General features: G+C 39.6%; 1 non-coding gene and 1 pseudogene across 1 annotated transcript; both read left to right on the top strand.

Moving 5' to 3' along the window:
• The first annotated feature begins 3,622 nt into the window (after window positions 1-3,622).
• LOC109806157 (transcription factor AS1 pseudogene) lies at window positions 3,623-5,388 on the top strand (annotated as a pseudogene).
• Window positions 5,389-18,973: 13,585 nt separating this feature from the next.
• LOC109802585 (uncharacterized) lies at window positions 18,974-21,868 on the top strand. Its single transcript, XR_014430363.1, has one exon. It is a non-coding gene; the product is annotated as an uncharacterized LOC109802585 (transcript).
• The last annotated feature ends 29 nt before the right edge of the window (window positions 21,869-21,897 follow it).

The raw sequence follows: 21,897 nt of genomic DNA, 5'->3' as shown, positions 1-21,897 counted from the left end.
AGGCTAGTGGTTCAAGACCAAGAGTCACTTCTCCTCAACCCTCAAGAGGAAAGGGGCATATGCATGTAAGTGTTCATGAGGAGGAAGGGCATCATACCCAACCTCCAAGTGAAACCTTCTTTAGTAGTCATCACAATGATGATTACTATCAAAGACCCCCAAGGCATCAAAGAAATAGGGAGTCTTCCAATAGGGAACCCCACATCACTCTTCCCCCATTCCATGGCAAAGACAATGTGGAAACTTATTTGGATTGGGAAATGAAAGTAGAACAACTATTTTTTTGCCATGGAGTGAGTGAAGAGAGAAAGGTTTCTTTGGCAACCCTTAGCTTCCAAGGGCATGCCATGTATTGGTGGACATCCTTAGAAAAAGAAAGAAGAATAAACCATGAGCCTCCAATCCAATATTGGAATGAGCTCCGTAGTGCCTTGAGAAGGAGGCATATTCCTCCATACTATGACCGAGAGCTTATGGATAAGCTTCAAAGATTGAAACAAGGGTCCTCTAGTGTGGAAGAATATAGGCAATCTATGGAGTTGCTAATGATGAGGGCTGGGATTAAGGAGGAAGAGAGGACCACAATCTCAAGATTTCAAAGTGGTTTAAACCTTGAAATAAGAGACAAAGTTGAACTTTTACCTTATAGAGATTTAAATGAACTTGTTCAACTTTGTTCAAGGGTGGAGCATCAACTTAAAAGGAAAACTTTTCAAAAAGACTCCACTTCATCTTATTCCAAGAGTTTCAAGAAGGAGGGCCACTCTTCCCAACCTTCTCCCAAGGAAGAAAAAGAAAAAGAAAAAGAAACATCATCTTTTAAAGCATCTTCCAAAGACACTAAAACAAGTGACATCAAGTGTTTCAAGTGTCTTGGCCGAGGACACATTGCTTCACAATGTCCCACCAAGAAAACCATGCTTTTAAAGGGCCAAGATCACTATAGTAGCCTTGATGAAGCTACTTCCTCATCTTCAAGTGATGAAGAAGGAGTTTTAGAATCCGAGGAAGAAATCTTACCTTGTGAAGGAGACCTATTGTTGGTTAGAAGGCTCCTTAACAACCAACCTAGTGAAATTGACCAATCACAAAGAGAGAACTTGTTTCAAACAAAATGCAAAGTCTTAGAAAGCACTTGTTCTCTCATTGTCGATAGTGGGTCTACTTCTAATTGTTGTAGTGCTAGATTGGTTGATAAGCTAGCCTTAACTACAAAACCTCATCCTAAACCTTACAAAATGCAATGGATCAATGAGGAAAGAGGTGTTGTAGTTAACCAACAAGCAAGCATACCAATCTCTATTGGCAAGTATAAAGAAGAAGTTTTGTGTGACATAGTGCCATTAGAGGTTAGTCATGTCTTGCTTGGGAGGCCATGGCAATTTGATAAGCAAACAGTCCATGATGGCCTCACAAATAAAATAAGTTTCCAATACTTAGGTAAGAAGTTTGTGTGGTGTCCTCTATCACCCTCTCAAGTGAATGAGGACCAACTCAAACTAAAGGCTAAGAAAGATGAGGAAGAGAAAAGTAAAAACAAAAACAAAAAGAAAAGAAAAGAAAAAAAAGAATTTTTCATTTGAAGAAAAAGGGCTAGGTTCAAGAGAACCTTAACCCTTGTTCCATCCTCTTTCTTTTGGTGCCAAAGAAAGATGGCAATAGAGGATGTGCACCAATTTAGAAAGCCATCATTGCATAAAAGGCACCCAATCCCTAAGATAGATGATTTGGTGAATGAATTGCATGGGGCCAATAATTTTTTAAATGGTGATGCCTCTTTGGCTCTCTCCTTTCCCTAGCACTTTCATTCAACAAATTGTGTACTTAAGGATTGCATAGCTAAAGTTTTAGTATTTTTACTTCCCTAATTGTGGTTTCACATCTTTTGAAGGATCAATGGAATGGAAGAGCTTAAAGATTTGAGGTCAAATCCTTCTCAAGAAGGAGGGGATGATGGAGGACCATCCTTGGTACTTCACTTCATGTGAGACCCATCACATGGTTCATGACCAATTTGAGTAGTATAGAAATTTATTACTTTATTCCAAATTTACCCTTGTACTTTGGGGTATTTTAGTCATAGAATTTATTTTCTTGTATTTCCAATTTTACCCTTGTATTTTGGGGTGTTTAGGACTTAGAATTTATTTTCCCTTATATTTCCTATTTTACCCTTGTATTATGGGGTGCTTTAGATGATTAGGGTTTTTAATTTTGGGCTAGGGTGTTACATGAGGAGGTGACGCATTTTTTGGTGATCTTGGACCTATTTTTGGTGTTAGAAAGGCTTAGGCCCAAGTGGAGGGCAAAGGTTGCATGGTCTTATCATGCACCTAGATATAGCCAATCTAAACCCATAGATTCCATCCTTGGCCACCAAGTAGCATCTAGGGTTCATTTGGCATTTCATTTGGAGTGCATTAGCCTTGTGAATTTCGGCCATGCACACTCCAAATGCAACCCTAGATGTCTCCCCTCCTATAAATACCCAACACCCCACACCTTGTAAATACTTTGGAATATATGAATTTGAGTGAGCCTTTTTGTGCCTCAAATCTTCTCCTTAGTCACTAGGTTAACTTTGGCTAACCTTCTCCTATCTCCACCATTGGAGAGTGGGAACCCTAGAGTGGCCTCCATTTATTTTTGGAGTGAGCCAACCTTGTGAGCACCAAACACCATACCATAAACACTTCCGCCTATCATCTCCTTCTCACGCCCATCTTCCATTATTGTCCCATAAACTTCCTTTTGTCTACCCCTTGGTGAACCTAGATCAAGGGCAAAGAGTCTCCTTTCAACCTTTGTCATCACCCATGAAAGGAACTACTCCATCATTCTTCTTCCTTTTTCACTACTTTTTTTTTTGTTTCTCTCAACTACCTTCCAAGGATGAGTTTTTATTCTGTGTTAAAGGTTTTAGGATGGTGGGTTTTGAAATAAAATCTTTATTTTTGTGGTAAGGTCTCAGAATATTCGAATTTTAGTTAAAAGTCATCTCATGATGAATTGAGAGTTCTATTTTAATCATGTTGCTAGTCATGGGATCTCCATCAATCAAAGTCTAGAGCTTTGTTATGTGGTTGTTGTGTTCTTTGTGTTTATTTATTTATTATGTTATTTAGGGGCTTTGGATCGTGTAAATTTTGTAGTGAAGAAAGTCCTACAAAGTAATGGTTTTTTTTTCTTCCTGCATTGGACATTTTTTTTTTCGGCATAAGTTGTCTTTGGTCATGGTTATTGATTTAAGTTGTTTTTTCTTCTCCTTTTTATTTTATTCTACCTCTTATCGTATATGTTCAAGTGCTATTTTCTTTGTGGAGGGTGCTGAATATTTTGGTCTGTAGACTCTGGGTTTTATGCGTTTTTTGCTTTGCTTTCAAGTTATGTAATGAAATTAATCAATAATCACTTAACTAATTTCTTAGGAGTCTTTTAACCACTGGTGCATTGCTTCTTATTTATATGGTTATTAAGCCTTGATAATATATTGGTACAAGAACTTTATTTTTTTTTTCTTTTGGATATTCTGTTTCAATTCTAGATTCCAAATGCCAGTAATATCCTGAAATTCCTATAACTCAATTGAGTTGAATTTCTTGAGTAGTGTATTTTGGTCTCGTCAAAAAATGGAATAAAAAGTAACGAAGATAATTTCTTTTTTATTGAGTGATGTGATTGTTTTTGGCAACTGCCTTTATATAAGATCTTGACAAAGTAGCTCTTTAAAGTTTAAACTGTCTTTAACTTATTATACTCAATCTTCACGTGTCTAGGTGGGTTTCATAGCTACAATGCAATTAAAATAGACATTTCTTAAAGTGAGTGTAATATGATGATGTGTCTTTCTATATGTTTCTTTGGTTGGTACTTTATAGATTTTGCATATATTTTTATGGATACTATATGTTGATAATGTTCAGGGTTAAATGTTCAATTTTATAATAAGTGCAAATACCGGTTTTTGGACTAGGCTTGTCCTGACTAGATGTACATACATTTATGAAGATGATGTTGCTTGATGTTGAGAATGGTGTGTACTATTATTATGAAGACAAGGGGGATCTTTCATAGCAATTCTGCATTGTGTTTTTACTATTGTCAATGAATTATGCAGATACATGATGAAGAGTTCAAGTTTCAAGAAATGGGCTGTGGGATTTGCACATGGAAATGAAGGAAAGGCAACGTTGGAGGTCTGAAGAGGATGCATTATTATGTGCTTATGTGAGACAGTATGGTCCTAGGGAATGGAATCTTGTATCTCAGGGCATGAACACGCCTCTTAACAGGGATGCAAAGTCATGCTTGGAAAGGTGGAAGAACTACCTCAAGCCTGGCATCAAGAAAGGCTCTCTAACCGAAGAAGAGCAGTGTCTTGTGATATGGCTTCAAGCGAAACATGGCAACAAGTGGAAGAAAATCGCTGCAGAAGTTCCTGGTAGAACTGCCAAGAGGTTAGGCAAGTGGTGGGAGGTGTTCAAAGAGAAACAACAAAGGGAGAAACAAGAGATTCACAAAGCAATTGGCCCAGTTGATGACACCAAATATGATCATATACTAGAGACTTTTGCTAAGAAACTAGTGAAAGAACAACACCCTTCACAATCACCATACCTTATGGTTGCTGCATCTAATGGACCAGGGAATGCAGCAACACCTCATGGTATGAGGTGGATCTGTTTTAGCCTTCGGCGATAACATGATGGTCTTGGAGTTGATAGAGTGCTGTAAGGAGTTGGAAGAAGGGTATTGTGCTTGGGTGGTGCACAGGAAGGAGGCGGCTTGGCGGTTGAGAAAGGTGGAGCTGCAGTTGGAGGTAGAGAAGACGAGCCAAAGGAAGGAAAAGATGGATGAAATTGAGGCAAAGATTAAGGCTCTTTGGGTGAAACAGAATGCTGCTTTGGATAGAATTGAATCAGAATGCAGAGAACAGTTAGCAGGGATGAGGAGAGATGCGGAAAGCAAGGAGCAGAAGTTGGCTGAGCAATGGAATGCAAAGCACATGAGGGTAGTGAAATGTATGGAGCAAGTAGGATGCAGAATGCCACAGATTGCTGAGCCTAATGGAAGATAAGATTAAAGACATCACTCTGAAATTTGCTCTTTATTAGGTATATTTGTTTTGAAGTTTGAGCATTTCAAACGTCAATTTGAAACAACATAAGCTTATCTATTAAGGTGTCTTGAAAGTAGTAACAACATCAAACCAAACACACATTGTAGTTTGGATCTTGTAATCCAACTACCTCCGTTAATGCAATTAGAGGAATTTGATTTGTATTAATGTACATGTGCAGTCTTGTATGAGTTGCATTGCATCCTTCATGCTAATTTTCCTGCGTACTGTGTTGCATCTCAATAGAAGGGAGAATGTTGTGTTGTTTATGCTAAAATTTCCACTCATTTGGGCTATTCTTCTTTACTAGTTCTCCTTAGCTTCGCATATACACAGATTCATTCAGGTGAGAACATTTTTGTTACTGAAACATGTGGACAATGAATGTAGATTATCATTAGATTTTATTTGAACAACTGATATTAGAAAATAAATGCATATAACTTTTTTAAAGAGTGATATAATCACTATAACTTTTGGTTTTTGATTTGCATAAAATAATTGTGAATTGTGAAATAAAGTTTTATAGTTCTTTCACACATAGCAATAAACTTTTTTTTATAAACAAAACACTTCTAAGAAATAAATTAGCAAGAAAAAATAGGATAGTGATTTTCAATATTTTGTTAACGCATAAGTTAATTTATAATTTTTTTATATTATTTTTTTCAAAAATTTAGTTTTTGATTTATACATAAATTATATTTAATCCCTTCGGAATGCATGAATTTGAAGAACAAGGGCAATGGAAAGTGGGATCGCAATATCTTTGGTTTATAAATTTGAAATTTTTATTTTATTTTGATAAATCTCACAAATTCCATTCCCAATCAATATTGTTAAATTGGAGCCCATCATGCAACATTGCATATAAAAAAACTCACACGGTGAAATTGGATTGTCACCTAATAATTTAAATTAATAAGAAATAAATTTATGAGAATATAAATTATTTTTTAATGTAATCGGCAATTGGACCTTAATTAGCAACCACCTCAATGGCCTTTCTAAGACATGCCAAAAGCTTGTTTGAGTTTATAAATACAGCTTTGATGCAGGGAAATTTTGATTATTGAATAATATTTTTGAACTTTTCTACTAAGAATATTTGAAATTTGAGCATGAGAAAAACTTAACATTAACTTAGAATAGAGAGTTGACTATATATATTAATTATGTTTTTACTGTCTCTAGCTACTCCCTAATTCCTAGATTTTTCTAGATTTCCATGATTTCTTTAGTCCTTATCCAATAAAATAGAAGCTTTTGTTTATGATGCACATGAATAATTGAATATGATGACTTTTTTGCTTTATTTTTTTTTTTGTCGTTACTTTAAAGTGGTGGACGAGTGTCCACTAGATGATAATTTTCGTCCCTAGTATTTATCTCTTCACTATTTTGTAACTCTAAAGATTGAGGACAACAATATTAAACCTATTTTTAATAAGAAAGAATAACAACGTTCAAAAAGCATAAACTAGTGAAATAAAAGTAAATGCTAAGCTTAAAAATTAATCTGATTTTGAATATAAATACCTTTTTCTTTTTTGACAAAAATTCACATTCCTTTATTATTTTGTTACTTTTGAGAGATAAAAATATGAGGTGTCAGGCAAGTTAAGAATAATAGAATTAGTTTTTCACTTGACAAATCAATAGTTAAATCCCTACTGAAAGAGGTATTTGACATGTTTTAATAATATTGTTTTAAAAAAATAAATCTACAAGACATAAAAAAATAAGGTCATATGCCAAAATTAAAAGATAAAATTCATGTACAATTTCTTAAATATTTTTAATGTTATTATTTGATAAAAATTAAAATTTCACCAAATTTACGAATTAAAGGTTTATATGAAAACTCTATGTCTAAATTATAATAAAAATAATCAACGAACTATATTTAAATTGTCTCAAAATATGTGTATATGTAACAAAAATTTCTTTATAAGAAAATCACATTTTTCTTTCTTTTTCATTTTTCTATCTGTCAAACTAATATAGAAAAACATATTTTTTTCTTTTATTTCTCTTCTACTTCTTTTACTATTGACACTCTAAAACTTTATCTATTATAACTCTTTTTTTCTTTTTTTCCCTACTTACTACGTACCATTTATTTATCCAAACAAAACATACTAATAGTTATAAAAATAACATATAAATGCGAGAAATAATAGGAAAAATTGCGATGATTTGAAAATAATAAGAACAAAAAATTGATAGTGAAGCTGATTCTCACCTTTATGATTCGTGTGCCATCTTTGTCGCATGTTAAGCGCTGAAACCAACGTACACACACAACACATCTGTCCCCACACACACTTTCTCTAAAAATCAAATTGTTTAAAATCAAATTTATCCATAGAAATCAAATTGTCCAAACCAAATTAAGAATTTAAAATTTAAAATTTTTAATTGATTTGTCCAAACAAAAACATTTTAAAAATAATAAAAATTAAAATAAAAATAATTTAATTTCTAAAATTTTCAAATTTCTTAAATTTCTAAAATTCTTCATCCAAACACTATAAAGTAATGAATATCCATTAATTTAGTCCTTCAATTAACATATTTTACAAATATAAAGAGACTACTTTGTCTGATCCTTATTATAAAACATTTTTAACTAAATCACTAAGAGTAATGTACTATCCGTACTGCGAAGCTGAGCTCCGAGCTCGACACCACAACGCAAGCCGACCTCGGACGCGCACCGCGTGGCATCAGCTCGACATTTAAGTGAATCACAACTGATTCTCGAGGATCTCGCCCCGGACGAGGTTCATTAACTAATCATGCTATATCTTATCTCAGGCCCAAGGCCCAAGGCAACCCTAAATCACACCAAGGTACGTGCATTACTTATACGAGACACATACTCATACAAACCCTAACTTTAGCATCGGAGTCTCTTTTGCAGGTACCACCCCCATCTTGGAGCACCAGCGTACCAGTGAAGGAGGCTCACCGATCTTACCTGGCGGATCAACTCTACAGAAGATTTTCGGTAAGAACATTTGGCGCCCACCGTGGGGCCGATCAAGACAGCTCTTATCGGCCACGCTTATGGTTATCACCAGAAGCCATAGTAGACGAACAACAGACGACGCAAAACACTCAACCACCATGGATAACGAAGCAGCGTTGAGGAGACTAATCGATCAGGTCGAACAGATGCGGCAGCAACATGCCGCCGACCTACAAAACATGCGTGCCAAGCATGACACTGACCTAGCGGCAATGCGTACCGCTAATGAGGCCGACCTAGCGGCGCTACGCGCCGAGAACGAGCGAATCCGCGCTCAACTCCCTCGACACCACTCCGATCATCCTCCTCATACGAGCAACCATAATGGAGAGGAGGAGCACTCAGTCTCCCAATCCCGGACTGCAACTAGGGTCCCAACCCCCAGACCTGCTTCACATCGGTCTCATGCACTGACGCACAAGCCGACCCATGAAGTCAGCAAGGCTCCTACTCATGCCGCGGGGGATCAGGAAACCTTCCGCCGCCACCCTTTTGTGGATGGCATTATGGAGACACCACTCCCTCATGGGTGGAAGCCTCTCCACCTCGACCGCTACGATGGCACGACGGACCCAGACGAACACATCGACCTGTACACAACACAGGTAAATCTCTACACCAACAACGATGCTATCTTGTGTAGGGTGTTTCTGACCTCACTTAAGGGGGCCGCGCTCAACTGGTACACCCAACTGCCTCCCGAATCCATCGACAGCTTTGGCACCCTAGTCCGGAGGTTCACTGCGCAATATGCGACGAGCCGACCTCACCATGTCACTTCAGCCGCCCTGGCCAGTCTCAGGCAAAACGACGATGAACCGCTCCGGACATTCATGGAACGGTTCGCTGCCACCTCGATCAAGATCAGGAGCCTGAATCCCGAGGTCGCCCTACATGCCATGCTCATGGCACTCAAGCCCGGGCCATTCGTCGAAAGCTTGTGTCGTGAGTCTCCCCGCGACATGGACGAGCTCCGCGCCCGCGCTGCAGGTTACATTCAGATGGAGGAACACTTCGCCTTCCGTGACCAGGTTTGCAGAAAAGGACCAACGAAGCCAGAGCAGGGGCACAACGATAAGGTCAAAGTCAACAATGACAGCCAGTTCAAGAAGTCAGCTAGGGCAAACAGAGGGGGGAGGTATGACTTCTACACTCCCCTGAACGCACCCAGAGTCCACATCCTGGAAGAAGCCAGCAACAACAACCTACTCGCCCTTCCACCACCAGGTCACACTCCCAACAACGCCAACAAGTCCAAGCACTGTCGGTACCATAGGAACCACGGTCACACCACGGAGGAGTGTCACACGCTCCGGGACCGTATCGAAGAGCTCGTCCAAGCAGGTCACCTCGGCCAATACATCCAGCGACAGCAAGGTCACCGAGGAGGCTATGGCGGTCGGAGGCATGGCAGAGGCCGAGGTTCGGGAGCTCGCACGGACCAACCCTCTGGCTCCCAACAAAATGTCGGCGGCGCAGTGCAGGCCGAGATAAGCTAGGAGACAGGGACAGCCCCCTTACCGGGAGTGATTAAGACAATCGCAGGTGGTTTCGCTGGGGGCGGCGCCAGCAGCTCGGCCCGAAAGAGGCACCTACAGAATGTCAACTGCATCCACTCTACCACCTCGGCCTCACACCAAAGCTCACCGCCAATCTCCTTCTCTAACGAGGACTACGCGGGCGTCAGCCCCAACCAGGATGATCCCATGGTTATCATGGTAGAAGTCGCCAACTGGGAGGTATAGAAGACACTCATTAACCAAGGAAGTTCGGCCGACGTCCTGTACTGGCCAACGTTCCTCAGGCTAGACGTCCCCCACTCTCTCAGCCAACCTCACACGGAGCCCCTAGTCGGCTTCGCAGGAGAGCGAGTTCACACTCGCGGGTACGTAGACCTACTAACAACTTTCGGGGTACCTCCGGATACAAGAAGAATCATGGTTCGATACCTCCTCGCAGAGGCCAACACCTCTTATAACATCATTATCGGGAGGCCAACCTTGAATCAGCTCGGAGCGGTAGTATCTACTCCGCACCTCACCATGAAGTTCCCAGGGAATGACAATAAGATCATCTCCGTCAGAGCAAATCAGAAGACAACTCGGCAGTGTTACGCCGAGAGTCTGAAGATCTCCTCGTCTGGCAAGCAAAGCAAGGGGGGTCCCCCCACCGTAGCTCCTTAAGTTCCATTTCTCTTTTCTGTATGAAGAAAGTTGTGCACTCTTTTCCCGCCTCAGTCCTTCACTGAGAGACTTTTTAACGAGGCACACAAAAATGATCAATAAAATCACTCATTTTTCTCAATCCACATTCTTATTTATTGGTTTTATAAAGGACGAAATCGAACCAACCTCTTTCACTCTCATCCGAGGTCGAGTCCGAACCTCGTTAAAATTATGAGGTCAAGTACGAACCTTAACACTCTTATCCGAGGTCGAGTTCGAACCTTTACAACGTGCTACGTAACAAATATACAAGGTTGAATCCGAACCTTAGCGCAATTCACTCTACTTCAATTCGAGGTCGAGTACGAACCTCGACAAAATTCGTTTTACTCCAAATCGTGGTCGAGTACGAACCTCAATACGCTCACCCAAGGTTGACTACGAACCTCGGTAACATTCGTTTTACTCCAAATCAAGGTCGAGTACGAACCTTGACAAAACTCGTTTTACTCCAAATTGAGGTCGAGTACGAACCTCAATACGCTCACCCGAGGTCGAGTACGAACCTCGGCAACATTCGTTTTACTCCAAATTGAGGTCGAGTACGAACCTCAATACGCTCACCCGAGGTCGAGTACGAACCTCGACAACATTCATTTTACTCCAAATCGAGGTCGAGTACGAACCTCAATACGCTCACCCGAGGTCGAGTACGAACCTCGGCAACATTCGTTTTACTCCAAATCAAGGTCGAGTACGAACCTTGACAAAACTCGTTTTACCCCAAATTAAGGTCGAGTACGAACCTCAATACGCTCACCCGAGGTCGAGTACGAACCTCGGCAACATTCGTTTTACTCCAAATCGAGGTCGAGTACGAACCTCAATACGCTCACCCGAGGTCGAGTACAAACCTCGGCAACATTCGTTTTACTCCAAATCAAGGTCGAGTACGAACCTTGACAAAACTTGTTTTACTCCAGATTGAGGACGAGTACGAACCTCGATGCACTCATTCGAGGTCGAATCCGAACCTCGATGATATTCATTTTACACAAAAACTGAGGTTGAGTACGAACCTCGATACAATTCTTTTTACACAAACCCGAGGTCAAGCTCGAACCTTAGGATGTCCATCTAAGGTCGAATTCGAACCCTTAATACAGTCTATCCTACTCTAAAAACAAGATTGAGCCCGATAAGACAGAAAAACAATCAAAGTAAGGAAAATCGAATCTCGAAGAACAATATATATACAAAACACTTGTAGAGTTTGACACTTGAGTTCAAAGGAAAATACTAAACAAGGAAATGAAAAAGGGAGAAATAAACTAAGCTATTACAAAGGCCGCCTAGGCTGAGGCATTCTCACTAGAACTGTCATCGACATCGTCCTACTTGACCAGCCTCCCAAAGCGGACAACCTTCTCCACATGCATGGAGGAAAAGTCGAACCCGGGAGCAAGGAGCCATGCCTGACGAGCAGCCTTTTGGAAGCCTCTCTTGTGCTCCATCACAACGGAGCGTTCAACCTCCATAAGCCTCCCTTCCACGGCTGCCTTCCCCGCCGCCAGCTCCGCAAACTCCGCCCTCAAGGTGGCAATCTCGTCCTCCCGGCCACCAAGAATGACCTCACTATGGAGGCGCTCCTCAGCTGCCACCGCCAATTCTCCTTTAAGAGAGGTCACAACATCCTCCAAAGCCCGCACTTGGCCACGAGAAGACGTCACCTCATCCTCCAAAGAGCAGGCGCGACCCCGAGAGAAGGCGACGAGCTCCTACAGCTCCCCTACCTGGGAGGCATAAGCCTCATTGGATCGCAGGGCGATCTCAAGAGACTTCTGCACCCTTGCAAGGTCGCCCCTCGCAGATCGAAGCTCGGCCTCCTACCGCTTGGCCTCACCAAGGGCAGCACTGAGAACCTTGTTCTCCTCCCTCAGGATCTTATTCGCATCCTTCTAGGGTTGAAGTCGACCCCTCAGCTTGGCAAAATCCTCTTGCTGCTTGGCCCACCTAGGCTTCCAATGACCCACAATGGCCATAGCCCTCTGTAGAAGGACCTGGGCAGCGTCAAAACCATCCTCGGGGCCGACCTCATCTATCAGCCCATGGTCTTCGGAGCTCAGCGAGCCTTGAGGGAAGAATTTCTCAGCGGTCACCCCCGCGCTCCACAATGAGTCCATGTCGGCCGAGGCGCTCACGTGGTCCAATCGCACCTTGGAGAGGCCTTTCCTGAAGCGATGAGCTATATACCGGCTCCGGGAAGCCTCCTGCGATGAACCAGACGGCGGCTCCGAAGCTACAAGTGTGGGCGCAGGGACCTCAGAACTCGGCCCCTTGCCACGAACCTCGGCAAAGGCAGAAGCCGGCGTCCCCTGCTCGGCAACTAGAGGGTCAGCGACAGGAATCTCCGACCTCGCCTGTAAAAACTAGCACCATGTCAAAAAAGGAAAAGGACAGCATACGAGAAACCACGAAAGTCAGGGAACACTACTTACCTTAGCAGTCTGAGCAGCCTGCTCGGCGGCCGGAACCGCCACCTCGGTAGCCTGAGCCACCTCCTCAAAGGCCACTTGAGGAGCCCCCTTGGGCGGTGGACTCTCGGTAAGGTCCACCACGCCAACATCAGCAGCCTTGGAGGTCACCTCCTCGGCATCTAGAGGGGCAGAGGTTCCCCCGACCTCCTTTGCTCCCCTCTTTCTCTTCCGATTAACCTTCAGAGGGGAGGCATCTTCCTCTCGAGACTCGGTAACATTGTAGCGGTGCTTCAGCTCACGCCACAAGTTTTTTCCCATGATGCCTGCATTCACGAGATAAAACACATCAGCAAGTGGAATTTACACAAACCCCAAACCACCAAAAAACCAAATACTCACTCTCCAAACCCCTCTCCCTGAACGCCGAGTTCGCAAGCGACAAAACGAGCTTGCAATCCAGCGGACGAGGAAGCGCGGCGAGATTCTCGATGGCAGCCGCCTCCGAAACAGTCAGCTTCAATTGGCCCACCCCATGAAACCTAGAAGGTCGGGGGCACCAATAGAAGGGAAATCTTGGCAGCCCCCCCCGAAATAAAATGCCCCATCTTCCAAGGGGTCAACGTTCACAAGAGCGACTCGAAAAAACTCTTGTTTAAAATTTTTGTACGACTGGGAGTAGAGAGTAAACAAACCCCCATCCCTACTCCCACTTAGAGACAATATGCCGTATGGCGGAACGCCCACCTTCAACTGATAAAAATGAAGGAAGACGGGAAGAGACACCTCTATCCCTAAAACTGTACACAGGACTTGAAAAGCCTTCAAAAAACCCCAACTATTGGGGTGTAACTGGCAAGGAGCCGAGTTGACAAAGTTCAAAAAATCACACTCAAACTGAGTGAAGGGAAGACAAACACCTAAATATCTAAAAAAACAATGATACATATAGAAATGGGGAGGGTCGGTAGACTTCCCCATGTACACACCCTCACTAGCCTGACAAGGTTCAAGCCGGATCATCCGGGAAATAGAAGGGTCACAAGGATCCCGTTAACCTCAAGAAAGGACCGAAAAACGCTCTGGACCCCGCCATCTCATGCTTGACCCAGTCGTAGCCAGGGACGCCTGGCTCCGGGCCCCGGGGTGGAGGCGGATCCCTCTTCTCGGCAGCGGCTCTCCCGGTAGCCACCGCCTTACCACGCGCCTTGCCCCGAGAAGGCGCAGAAGAACCGGCACTACTCCCCCCAGCCATGGAAAAAACAAGAAAGACTTGAAGAAGATTGGGGAAGAAGGAAAAAGAAGACTGTAGAAAGGAAGTACCTGGTACTCTCCCTCAAAAAACAACCCTAACAACGACTGGATTACTGGAAACGACGGCGAAAACGGAGAAAGTGGAGACAGAAGATGAGCAGAAAAGCGAGAGAAACAGCGTGCGCAAGAAACTGAAAGAGCGAAAAGTGAGTAAAGTGAGAGGTGAAGAGGCGCGAGTGAGAGAAAAGAAAGTTTTCTCCCAAAATTCAAAACGGTCATGCCACGTGTCAACCTAAGGGCACACCTAACAACACAATTAATTGCAAGACCATCATTACATAATCGTCATTTCCCTTAACACGCCACTTGCACGTTTCCGGGAAATGAACAGTCACGACACATGGCACCACAACGAGCAAACGTACGCGAAAGGTCACCTCCCCCCAGCGAGCTCGGTCTTAACTCCTCGACCTACGGTCTTCGGAGCTCGGGGGGCTAGTGTATTATCCGTACTGCGAAGCCGAGCTCCGAGCTCGGCACCACAACGCAAGCCAACCTCGGACGCGCACCGCGTGGCATCAGCTCGGCATTTAAGTGAATCACAACTGATTCCCGAGGATCTCGCCCCGGACGAGGTCCATTAGCTAATCATGCTATATCTTATCTCAGGCCCAAGGCCCAAGACAACCCTAAATCACACTAAGGTACGTGCATTACTTATACGAGACACATACTCATACAAACCCTAACTTTAGCATCAGAGTCTCTTTTGCAGGTACCACCCCCATCTTGAAGCACCAGTGTACCAGTGAAGGAGGCTCACCGATCTTACCTGGCGGATCAGCTCTACAACAGATTTCCGGTAAGAACAAGTAATATAAGTATTTATGTTAATTGATTTTATTAAATTTATAAAACAAAATCATAATTTACTAATTTTATTCTTCTTACTTAGCATTAAATTTTCGTGCAAAAAGTGAAGATATTACTCATATCAAAGCTTATACATCAATACCAAAAAAATGATAAATATCAATTGAAGAAAGTTTAAGAAACAAGAAAAAAAACACATTCTCATTCTCATACTCTTTGATAAGGACAAACAAAAAAAATAATTTAATACTTTCTAGAAATTATAAGATGCCTTATAAAAAAAATCAAACTATTCCTCATAATAAATATCAGAAGAAGTAATTAGTATTTCTCCGACTAACAGTCTCAATGGGTCATTTACAACAGCTTGGATTGCATTAAAAAGGATCAAAGTTACGCCCATTCAGGTATTGATGGATAAATGCCTTTTCCCCCACCCCTCTTATATTTTTTTATAAAGAAACAAAAAGGCTTTATTCAAGTATCCAACTTCAAGGTCTCATAAAAAAAAATTGAGATGCTAAAACAGAATGATCTAATATTATAGATCATGAACACATCATAGCATTCCATCCTAAACTACAAAATCGCAGTAAAACTCCTATCCATTGCCAGGACAATTAAATAGTGGGAAGGAAACAAGTTGACAATTATTCAACCTTGTCCAGTAAAAAAGTTAAAATTAAGCACCAAACTGTCTTCCCACCTGCAGCAATTGGAAATTCCTATTACCAAAATGGCAAAATGCTAAATGCTCTGTAGGATATCTGGCTATTGGAACTATTATGCTCTTGGCCAAAGAAAGTGTCTAACCGAAGGAAGTCACTTCGATTATATGAAAGAACTATAGTTTCCTTAATAGAAATCATGATGAAATTGCAAAGGAAATTTTGTCCATATTTCTAGATCCTTAGGACAAACAATGGAAGATGAGACCAATTTCAAACCATTCAATACTTTCTGCAAGACTCAGTTTTCAAAAAAACTCATTAGTAGAATGTGTGCTGCCCAAAATCCTTTTGTGTGGATTAAGCACCAACAGGAGCGTATGATGTTTTCAACTTTCCATTTACAAGAATATTGTATGTAGTGTCATCAGGCACAAGACCTATGTCAAGCATCTCGTCATGCAGTCTAAAAGTCTCCTGCAGATTCCCCTCCTTAAAATGTCCAACAATTAAAGTGTTATAAAGAAGAACAGAAGGAGTTATATTATTCCCATCCATTTCCTTTAGAATATTCTTGCCCGCATTTTCTAGTTGTCCATTGTTACATAGTCCATTTATCAAAACAGTGTACATGAACATATCAGGCACAATACCCCTCGAAAGCATATCTGAGTAAAGATCTATGGCAAAATTTAATTTCCCCTCTTTTAGAAGTCCACCAATCAGTGAGGTATATATTTGCAAGTCACATGGAATCTTATTATTTATCATCTCCTTGTACAAGTTGAGGGATGCTTCCATATTATTCAAATTTTGGAAGCCACTAATCATGCTGTTATAAACAATTGTGTTTGGAGTCAAACCAATCTCCAAAAGTTCACAGAATAATTTGCCTGCATTTTCCATGTCTTGCATTTTGCAGAAACCATCAATGAGAGCACTATATGCAGTAATATCCAGTTCCAAACCCTTCTTTTTCATATCATCATACATTTTCAAAGCAAGACCGATCTTATTACTTTTGCAAAATCCATTAACCAAACAAGTATAGGTGACGACATTTGGTGAAATTCCACTTTCACACATCTCTCTATATCCAGACTTTGCAGAATCAACTGCACCTTCCTTGACAAATCCATCTATGGTACTATTATAAGTCATAGATGTGGAGTGACGGATCCATAAATTTTAAATAGTGGGGGCAATACTTATTCATATATTTATAGTATTAAAAATTTACATATATAACTTTTAAAAGCATAAATATATATATATATATATATATATATATATCATAATTATTTTTTACAAGTTTTTATATTTACGATCATAAGTATAAGTAAAGATGAAAATAAATTAGATTAGACTAAATTTTATTATAATTTAATATGTTTGAACCTAACTTTCTTCAAATATATATCCTAAGTATGACTTAATTATCTATCATAGACATTTTTTAAATGTTTAGTTAGAACTATAATTCTAAGACCTACTTTATAATAATTTAACACTATTAAAAATATAAAATAAATATGTTAAATTTTATAAAAATAAAGTTTAATTTATTTATGATATAAACATGTTTTTAATATTTAATATATATTTTTTTAGATGATAATTTATTTTAATATATATTTTATAATAACAATTATAAATGGAGCATATACAATAAATAGAAAATACTACGTGTTTCGATTTTTCTTATTTTGATTTTTTTAATCAACATATACAATAAATAGAAAATACAAAAGGTAAATACGCATATTAAAAATTTTATTTTATCAAAAATTAAATTTTTTAATATATTATATTATATATGTGAATATTAAAACATATATATATATAATAATAATTAAACCTTTTAAAAAAATTGATTCATTATTAAGGAATATTTTTTATCACATAAGAAAATTAATCTTTTTTAAAAATTTGATAGACATCAAATAAATAAATTCCTTCTCCAAATCTATATTTTATACATATGATAATTTAAACATACATATTTATTTTTATTAAAATATAATATTTATTTTTTAAAATATATTATTTTTAAAATAAAAAATATGTACATGTGAAATAGTAGTGGGCAAGTGCCCCACTACTCTCAACGTAGATCCATCAATGGATGTGGGAGTAAAACCCTGCTTCATAAAAGTGTTCAACTTATCCTTTGTCTCAGAAACCCAGCCATTTTTAGACAATTCATTTATAATGGTGTTAAATGTGTAGTCAGGTACTATATCTGCAGCCACCATTTGATCAAACACACCAAATGCGTGCTCACAATCACCCTTTTTAAAAAATCCATCCACCAAAATAGTGTATGTGTATGTAATGACATTCGATTTTAAACCACCTTTAATAATACCATTCATGACATTTTGTGCATCTTCCACGCAACCCTGTTTACAGCGACCAAGTATCATGTGTTGTAAAAAAAAAATAAACATGTGTTGCAAATGACCAAAAGCGGCACATGTATAAAAAGAATTCTCTCAACGAGCTCTTGCGTCACTTTTGAAAGAGAAAAAAATTAACATATCTTACAAGAAACTATTGTGAGACAAATAAAAAAATTTTCACCGGAACTTGTTACATGACATGTCATCTCATAATTGGTTTAGCGACACGAAGCTCAACGTCACATGTTTATTTTTGGAGTCACTTTAAGATAAACAAAAAAGGGCATGATATGGATGTCGTTAAATTGATTAGTGACATCTAGCATTGACAATCCTAAAGACAAAATATTTCAAAACAACCCCAAATTTATAATGTTTTCATACCATTACCACAAGTTAAAAAGTTCAACTTATAAATTTATAACTTATTTTTTTTTCATATATGTTATTACTTGATTTGATGTTGTATATCATGTTATTAGTTATTTATGGGAGATTTAGGGGTGAGAAAATTAGAAAAAAAAACTCTAATAATTAAGAATGTAACATCTCATTTTTTATAAATAAAATAAAATAAAATATTGATAAAAAAATTATATTTTCTTATTCAATTAATTTAATTGATTGAGTTAATAATATAATTAAAATATTTTATTTAAATAAAATAAAATAAAAATAATTGCATGTGGAAAAAGAAAATATGTGTCAAACTTTTGAGTTGAACTTGAGAGCATATTAAAAAAAAAAAAGAGTTAAAACTTAAATTAATTAGGTTATGTTACTTATTGGTTCTTTAGATTATGCATCGACAATCATTTGAATACATAAATCATGAGAAAAATTCTTCATCCTCCGAGTAAATTGTCCGAAATATATTCTAGAAATTTTAAAAAGTAATTTAAATTATAAAATATTAAATTAAATAATTATTTAATAATAAATTTATTATAAAATATTCATATTTTAAAATTTGGGACCGTGTTTCCGTTCGGATTAAATCATAGAGTTTCAGATAGCGCCGTCTCTACTACTCAAGTAAGCAGCAGCGGAAGAATTGTTAGCCGAAGTTAACGGAAACGGTGAAAGAATCGGTTCTTTTCTAAGTTTGAATTCACCACACCTTGTGTTGTTGTTGTTGTTGTTCTGTTTCCCTATTCTCTCTAACAATGCCAACGAGGTTTCCCAGGAGGAGCATCCTTTTCTCAATCCCCACGAAGATTCTTCCCCCTTTCCCGCAACGCTACTCAAACCTCGTCCTTCCCACCGACCCACCACCACCAACCCCTGCCCTTGACAATTTTCCCGGGAAAATCGCTTCAAGCTTCAATTTTCCCGAGACAATCGCCCCCGAACCCTCTTGGGTCGTTCCGTCACAAGATGAGGTCTTGGACACCCTCTTGCGGCACAAGGGGGACCCCGCATCGGCGTTGAGGTTCTTCAAAGGCATAGAGAGACAACGAGTGTTCGTGAAAACCGCTGATGTTTTATGCTTGTTGCTTCAGATCCTTGCCTCGTGCCCCAACACTCACGGAGATGCCAAGTATTTGCTCAATAGCTATGTCTTTGGAGATTCAGCCCCTGTTGCGAAGGTTCTGGTGGAAATGTTAGTGGAGTGTGCGGGAAGGTACGGTTTTGAATAATCTGATTCTAGGATTTTCAATTACCTGTTGAATAGTTATGTTAGAGCTAATAAGGTCTATGATGCTGTTGAGTGTTTTAGAGCCATGTTGGAGCACAGTGTGCTCCCCTGGGTTCCTATTGTGAACATTCTTTTGACCGCAATGGTTAAGAGAAACATGGTGGATGATGCATGCCGTGTGTATGATGAAATGGTTGAGAGAGGAATTCATGGCGATCACTATACTGTACATGTTTTAATGCGTGCGTGTTTGAAGGGAGGGAGGTTTAAGGAGGCTGAGAGGTATTTTGGGGTGGCTGTGGGTAGAGGGATGAAGCTTAATGCGGCGGCGTATAGTATTGCTATCCAGGCTGTTTGTAAGGGGTTGAAGGTGAGTTTGGCGTGCGAGCTGTTGAAGGAGATGAGGGAGTTCGGGTGGGTGCCGTCTAAGGGTAGATATGAAGCTGTGATTGGTGTTTGTGTTAGGCAGGGGAATTTCGCAGAGGCATTGAAGCTCAAGGATGAGATGGTGACTGGTGGTGTGCCAATGAATGTATTTGTTGCAGCGAGGTTGGTTGAAGGGTATTGTATGCAAGGGGATGTGAGTAGTGCGTTGCGGTTGTTTGATGAGGTTGTTGAGGCTGGTGTTGCTCCCAATGTGGCTATTTTCTCGGTTTTGATAGAACGGTGCTCTAAGATTGGGAATGTGGAGAAAGCGAATGAGCTTTACACTAGAATGAAACTCATGGGCCTTCAGCCAACTGTGTTTATTGTAAATTTTCTGTTGAAAGGATTCCGGAAACAGAATTTGCTAGAAAATGCATTTGTATTGCTTGATGAGGCAGTTGAAAATGGAATTGCTAGTGTTGTTACATATAACATCCTTTTATTGTGGCTCTGTGAATTGGGCAAGGTTAGTGAGGCTTGTAATTTGTGGGACAACATGATTGGTAAGGGTATTACACCTTCGCTAGTTTCTTACAACCACATGATACTTGGTCACTGCAAACGGGGTTGCATGGAAGATGCACAAAATGTCATGAATGGTATTATTAAAGGTGGTTTAAAACCGAACGTCATTACATACACTATTTTGATGGATGGATTTTTTAAAAAGGGTGATTGTGAGCACGCATTTGGTGTGTTTGATCAAATGGTGGCTGCAGATATAGTGCCTACAGACTACACATTTAACACCATTATAAATGGATTGTCTAAAAATGGCCGGGTGTCTGAGACAAAGGATAAGTTGAACACTTTTATGAAGCAGGGTTTTACTCCCACATCTATGACTTATAATAGCATCATAGATGGATTTGTCAAGGAAGATGCAGTTGATTCTGCAGAGTCTGCATATAGAGAGATGTGCGAAAGTGGAATTTCACCAAATGTCGTCACCTATACTTGTTTGGTTAATGGATTTTGCAAAAGTAATAAGATTGATCTTGCTTTGAAAATGCATGATGATATGAAAAAAAGGGTTTGGAACTGGATATTACTGCATATAGTGCTCTCATTGATGGTTTCTGCAAAATGCAAGACATGGAAAATGCAGGCAAATTATTCTGTGAACTTTTGGAGATTGGTTTGACTCCAAACACAATTGTTTATAACAGCATGATTAGTGGCTTCCGAAATTTGAATAATATGGAAGCAGCACTCAACTTGTACAAGGAGATGATAAATAATAAGATTCCACTTGACTTGCAAATATATACCTCACTGATTGGTGGATTTCTAAAAGAGGGGAAATTAAATTTTGCCATAGATCTTTACTCAGATATGCTTTCCAGGGGTATTGTGCTTGATATGTTCATGTACACTGTTTTGATAAATGGACTCTGTAACAATGGACAACTAGAAAATGCGGGCAAGATTCTAAAGGAAATGGATGGGAATAATATAACTCCTTCTGTTCTTCTTTATAACACTTTAATTGCTGGACATTTTAAGGAGGGGAATCTGCAGGAGGCTTTTAGACTGCATGACGAGATGCTTGACAAAGGTCTTGTGCCTGATGACACTACATACGATATTCTTGTAAATGGAAAGTTGAAAAGATCATACGCTCCAGTTGGTGCTTAATCCACACAAAAGGATTCTCGGCAGCACACATTCTTGTAATTGATTTTAGACTGCATCGTGAACGAGTCACTTATAGATGGGAAAATAAATGCATCGTGGCATATATATATGCATGTAGTATAAATATTAATTGGGTTTTTCATGCAAAGAATGCCAAGAAGATGTGATTTTAACAATTCATGTTTTAGTTTATATGTTTGGATTT

Source organism: Cajanus cajan, chromosome 10 (assembly GCF_000230855.2).
Source record: "Cajanus cajan strain Asha chromosome 10, NIPB_CcT2T_4, whole genome shotgun sequence".
Taxonomy (NCBI): Eukaryota; Viridiplantae; Streptophyta; class Magnoliopsida; order Fabales; family Fabaceae; genus Cajanus; species Cajanus cajan.
This window is presented reverse-complemented; position numbering and strand designations above follow the sequence as displayed.